Raw genomic sequence first — 7,141 nt, 5'->3', positions numbered from 1 at the left:
AGTAGAGACAGGGTTTCACCGTGGTCTCGATCTCCTGACCTCGTGATCCGCCCGCCTCGGCCTCCCAAAGTGCTGGGATTACAAGCGTGAGCCACCGCGCCCGGCCCAATGGCATTGTATTTTTAATTTTGATTTTTCCTTGCATTCATTGCTAGTATATAGAAAGACAATTCACTTTTTATGTTAATTTTATATCAGGGGAGACCTCTTTTTAGTCATGTTTGACTTTAGATTTTCAAAGTCTAAAGTCCATATTTCATCACACAATACTATTCTCTGTGACTTCCAGAATGTGGTTAATGTGGCATTATAAGATGTTCCTTTATTATCTCCATGACTTTGTCTAAGACTCCAATACTAATTATGCAAGGATTTTTTTTTAATTATTATACTTTAAGTTCTAGGGTACATATGCACAACATGCAGGTTTGTTACATAGGTATACATGTGCCACGTTGGTTTGCTGCACCCATCAACTTGTCATTTGCATTAGGTATTTCTCCTAATGCTATCCCTCCCCCAAACCCCTATCCTCTGACAGGACCCGGTGTGTGATATTCCCTGCCCTGCATCCATGTGTTCTCATTGTTCAGCTCCCACCTATGAGTGAGAACATGCGGTGTTTGGTTTTCTGTCCTCGTGATAGTTTGCTGAGAATGATGGTTTCCAGCTTCATCCATGTCCCTGCAAAGGACATGAATTCATCCTTTTTTATGGCTGCATAGTATTTTAAGGTGTATATGTGCCACATTTTCTTAATCCAGTCTGTCATTGATGGACATTTGGGTTGTTTCCAAGTCTTTGCTATTGTGAATAGTGCTGCAATATGCAAGTTGTAATGTTGGTACTGCCTTTATTTTAACCAAAAAGTGTAAACAAAAGTTTCTCAGTTGACAACCAATCCACGTTTCTACCTAAAATATTCCCTAAATATTTTGTTGACCGAAATGCTGAAGAGCTCAAGTTGTGCACTCAGCCATCAAGAATAAAGACTAAGTCACTGTGCTTTCCAGCAAGTTTATTTTTACTGTTAAAATTATATCTACAACTGTATCAAGAATTAACAGCCCTGGTGATTTACCAAGGGATTCTAGACTTCTATTTTAGGTGGCTTGTTAACCATCCAACCTCTTTCTCTTTCTTTACCTGAGTCCAAGGGAATCTCTTTCTGTTTTGAGGCAAACTCTTTTGTCTTCCTAATTCATTGGGAAGCTCTATCCTGTTTGCAAATTACCTTCCCTTAATGGATGAGGCTTTCGTCAAACAATGCACATAATTTTGTTAAATTTAGGGCAACATGAAAGACTAAGACGAAGTTCACACATGTACAGATAATGAGGTAATGAGACAATGTCAATTTTTTTCACAGCTGCCTCCTGTAAAAAAGCTTATAAGATCCCTTCAGTTATTAAGAAGAATTATGATTCGAGATGGTAAAATGTGAAAAATACGTATCTTAAAATCTATAAAATATTTTACAAGAAGGAACTCTTTCCACAAATATCCTCATTTAATTTAAGCTCTAAAAGAACTATCATCTTCTTTATCGCCATATTCCCAATAACCAAAACAGTGCCTCATCTATAGTGAACATTCAATAAATCTATATCGATATATTAATTGTAATTTGGAATTAAAGTATTCAGCCTGTCCAGTTTCTTTCTTGTCACCAATCATTGCTATTTTTCTTACTGGGAATAATTTTCAACTCACATTTTGGTGTTCTCTCACGAACCAAGCTAGCACTTATATTTTCTTCCATATTAACTAAACTATCACTAATAATTATTTGCCTTAGTTTTTCATTTCAGTTCTGATACTCTATATTCAATTATTTGTGTCATCTGAATTGATGTGAAATTAAGAATTGGCTGATGATTTGGCCCTGAAATGTCATGCAGAATAATTCAATACATGAATACAAAGGGAAAAAAGACCAAATTTTATTATTCTTCCGGATAAATGTGAAATTCATTTTTGACACTTTAATTTCTACTTTGCAACTTAGATCATTACCAAAATACAGCCACAAAATCAATCACTTCATTAATTGTCATGAACATAGCTAACATTGTCAGATGATTCCAATTTTGTTCCACTTTTTAACATTGTATTTGTAATGGTTGAATAGTGAACAATGACTATTCCTATAAAAAAAAGAAAAGTAATTTCATGAACTGAAGTTTCACTTCCTCTTTTATTGTCAGGGTTAATTATATAAGAGGCCTTGTCTCAATTCTGAATAAAATTAAAATATTTCAATGGATCCCAAGTCTATTCCCTTCCAGTGAGTCAAATGTATTTCTATCCCTATTTGTCAATCAGACAGAAGGCTTTGGTCAACCAAAGTAATTTAGAAAACAAAAAACAATATAATGTGTTAATCTGCTACTATGTCTGTTTTGCTAGTACTATTTGATTCTAAACAAATAAAAAGTTTCGCTGCTGTTATCTGTGACAGAATCTGTCTTTAAATTGGTGTACTTATATTTAGGGCTACTACTGAGTACTCTAGAGAAGTTTTACTCAAAGTTTGATGTGGGAGCCAGTGCTGATCTGCCAACTATTATCAACTGGCAGCCGAGTAACTATAAAAATTGAATAAAAACATTTAAAATGATCACACAGTAATTTTACATGTATTGAATGTAACGATAAAATATTTGGAATTTTATTCTGTATTATTTTCTGTTTTAATTTTTAAATTAATTACTTTTTATTTTATTTTACAAAACATAACTTTGCAACAGATTGGAAATAGTAAATTTGGTCCTGCTACATGGATAGCTTGAGAACTACTATTATAGACGACTAGTGTTTTGCTTTTTAAACAAAAGCATTCACCAGGTGCAATGGCCGACACCTGTAATCTCAGCACTTTGGGAGGCTGAGGCAGGGAGATCACTTGAAGCCGAGAGTTCGAGACCAGTCTGGCCAATATGATGAAACCTCACCTCTACTGAAAATACAAAAATTAGCTAGGCATGGTGGCACATGTCTGTAATCCCATATACTTATACTTGGGAGGCTGAGGCACGAGAATCGCTTTAATCCAGGAGGTGGAGGTTGCAATTAGCCGAGATCACGTCACTGTACTGCAGCCTGGGCAACAGAGTAAGACTCTGTCTCAAAAAAAAAAGTGCAAAGCCTTTAAATATATATTGTTAGTGAGTACTCAGCAAAATGAGCTTAATTCGTGTGTGTGTGTGTGTGTGTGTGTATATAAAGATAATTAAATCTGGTTATTTACATTTAATTTTAAAAGTAAAGAGTAGCCAAGAGCTTGATTATAAGACAGATTTTCTGAAGGTTTTTTATTTTTGAAATACCTGATTCCCTTTGTTTATAAGGTTTCTCTGTAGGTACATAGTATCACATTTACATCACTGTGCTTGGTATGCTGTTTTGCACAGTCAGTGGTTGAGTGTTGTTAAGTTGTATGATATTAAATTACTTGTTATTTCTGGGCCTAGAAAATTACTGGTGTTTTAATCAGATTATGTGTACCAAAGATCTGTTTCTTGTTTTTCTATCGTAAAATCTGATTTCTATACCTAAAAAAAAACCTGATAAACAATCTACCACATAAATTAGATTGTCACTTTTATTTTTATATATTTTAAAAAATAAATATGGCCAGGTGCGGAGGCTCATGCCTGTAATCCCAGCACTTTCGGAGGCCAAGGCAGGCGGATCATGAAATCAAGAGTTCGAGACCAGCCTGGTCAATATGATAAAACCCCGTCTCTACTAAAAATACAAACATTAACCAGGCATGGTGGCTTACACCTGTAGTCTCAGCTACTCAGGAGGCTGAGACAGAAGAATCTCTTGAACCTGGGAGGTGGAGGTTGCAGTGAGCTGAGATCCTGACACTGCACTCCAGCCTGGGTGACAGAGTGAAACTCTGTCTCAAAAAAAAAAAAAAAAAAAAAAAGTGACAAATTCTAATTGAGGAATGTATCTTTCCTTTGGCATACCATTTCTTGAAATGTATAATGATGTAAATTTCTAAGTATCAACAGAAGGCTACATTTTTTTGGTGGCGTTTTAATAGCTCATGAATATCTGACATTATAATTTTTGAAAATTAATGCGAAGAATAAACATGTGAAAAACATCTTTGACAAATGATAAAATTTACAAATAATGATAAACAGGGTTGGTCATTAGCAAAGTTACAAAGTGTGTTGACCATCTCTCTACCCTTTTTTCCCCATATGCTTACAACCTGAACAGCCCTCTTGTTCTCCTGAATATATTGTCATCATCTTATATCACCTTTCCTTCACCCCACTTCATCAGGGCCCTAGTCTGTGTCATAAGGCAGTTTAGATAAATTGATCAGGTAACTTGTAGGCAGAAGCCCAAGTTTGAATTTCAGCTTGTCTACTTACTGAGTGGTCTTGGAAAAGTATGGTTGAAAAGTTCTGTGCCTGGATTTTGACATCTGTGAAATGGGTGAAACTTTGCTTATTTCACAATGTTGCTGCAAGGATTGAATGAGTTATATTTCAGTAAAGCATTTATAAAGCGATGGGCACAGAGTAAACAATCAAAACATGTCATCACAGTAAGTAGAATGAGATTCAGGATATAATGACTCGTGCTACACTGGCAGCTGACCAAAAATAACCTCTTTCAAATAATCTAACTAAGGTGATTGGCATATTGACCAAAGTGTTGTTTTATCTCACACACTTCTACTTCCTACCTTCCTCCATATCAGTACAGTGTAACTTGCAGTTCAGCCAATGTTAAGAAATTCAGGAACAAAAAGAAGCCAGTGGAAGAGATAGTTTTGCTTAGAATAATTTTCTTGGGCAGACAGGAATGTTATTCTATATGATATTCTGTCTCTCTCTAGATACCATCTTAAACTCTTCCATTCAAGAAGCTTAAAGGCAAATGCTTTTCTATGCACAGGCTTGATTCATCTAACTTTTATCAGGAATAAGTAGTTCTGATAGGGACTATTATATTGACATTATTTTGGTCAAGGAAAGTAAACAGACTATTATTGAAAAGGGTTGTAAATGGCACGTTTTTACTTCTACTTGCTGTAAGTTATGAATAGACAACTCTACTAACTCCTCAATAAACTCAAATTTCTAAAATGAAATTCATGATAATTTATACAGAGATTGTGTGGATATTAACTTACAAATTTTCTTTGTAAATGGTAAAAAAACTAATTTTGAATTCTTTATGGATCACATTAATTATTTAAGTAATTAATAATCACATAGAACAAAGGGTTTCAAAAGCTTAAGCATTTATAATTCTAAAATTAATAATGATTCACCATACGTTTATTATATATTAGTTCAAGCATGTCTGCTTGGTGCCTATTCTTAATAATATTTGTATTTATTCATTAATTTGACTTAGTTATTGAGTATATACTGTATCAGACACTATGCCAGGTACTGGGTACACAGTATTGAGCAAAAATAGATATAGTACCCACCTTTAGGGATATCACATGCATTTTTAAAATACACTTATTTTAAAATTGTTTGTGTATTTCACTTTTCTATAATACCTCCTTGCCTTTCTTTCCCCTCTCATTTATCCAAATTAATAAGATCAGAATGTTTTGATCCAGACTCCCTCTCTCCCTGTATCTTTCCCTTGCTGAAGAGGTTTTAAAATATATTAAGAAGAAGGGTATAAGCTACAGATTAATAAAATTGTGTTACTATAGGATTTCCAAGTAAAATTAATCAAAATGTGTGCCCTCAGCCAGGCTTCACTCTCCTGCTCAATAGATTTCCACATAGCGTCTGAGAGAATAGCACATTCTCTGCCTTAATGAGAGGCAAAAGCATAATCAGAAGACTAATTCATGATCATAGAATCAGATCCAGGTTTTCAGTGCAATCACTGAAAATTTTTACTGATATGGGACTCAGAGAGCCTGAAAGGGCTATCTTCTACACTGGAACAAAGACTCCTGATGATGAGACTATGGAGGCAGTATAGGTCAAAACCTTGGGCCAGGGAAGTCTCAATCCCTTACTCGTGCTTGAGGTACATGGACAAGTTTTGCCATTGAAGCTCTTTATTTTTCCTATGATAGAGGTAAGTGTCAACTTGTCTATGTTGCTGTTTGTTATTATTTTTTGGAACACTGCCATGATGCTGGAAGTAATTCAGTCATCTATTGACCATAAGATGAAACACGATTGCTAACAATAGGTGAACAGAAACATATAGGGTGACAGAATTAGTGATAACATTGTAGAGCTACCATTCCAGCTCAGGGTTGCTTAACTCCAGAATTCAAATGATCAAGAACAGTGTACCATAATGGCTTTGAGCACCGACTCTGAAATCAGACTGCCTGGCTTTAAAGCCTGATTTTGCTGATTGTTATCTGCAGGATCTTGGGCAAGTTACTGAAACCCCTGTTCCTGTTTCCTCTGTAAAATTAAGGAAAACAATGCACCTGCTTTCACATTATTGTGAATATTTGCTAAGTGGATTCATGTAACCACACATACTAGTGTCTGGCACATAAGAAGTACTTAATAACTTTTAGCTATTATTCTCATTACATGGCAGACATAAACCAAAAATAAAATTCTAAGCCCCCAACTGACTGAATGGAACTCCTCTTGGCCAAGGAGAGCTCAACAAAACCTGAAAAAAATTAGTTGAGGCCATAATGAGAAGGGGGAGTCAGATATGACTCATACCCTCTTCCCTTTGGAGTTTAGACATAATGGACCAGCACTAACATTAAAACAGAGCTCTTAAGACTGAGAAAACAGACTCTTTGTAGCAATAATACTATGACCAAATTTCAACCTAACTGGTATAGCATCATATGACAGATAACAGTCCCTGAAGGAAATCAAAATATTTACCCCCAAATATATTTCTTTGACATATTCTGAAATGGCCCTGCAAATCTGTCCCTTGTGGGAAAAAATTTGCATTCTGTAGAGAATCTTCTTCCCTTGCTAGGTCTTTCCCAGAGACTCTGACTTCTTTTAAGGTCTGATAAGGGCCACTCACCATCTTTTCTTCCTAGAGTCTGCTACATGGAGGCTTCATGTATGTGATAAAAACCATGACTTTCACAACTCCCTTATCTAAACTCAAGCATTTCTTTATGCTGAATTCAGCTCTTCAG

This window comes from Hylobates moloch, unplaced genomic scaffold (assembly GCF_009828535.3).
Source record: "Hylobates moloch isolate HMO894 unplaced genomic scaffold, HMol_V3 SCAFFOLD_7, whole genome shotgun sequence".
Lineage (NCBI taxonomy): Eukaryota > Metazoa > Chordata > Mammalia > Primates > Hylobatidae > Hylobates > Hylobates moloch.
The sequence above is the reverse complement of the archived record's forward strand: the minus strand, read 5'-3'. Positions refer to the sequence as shown.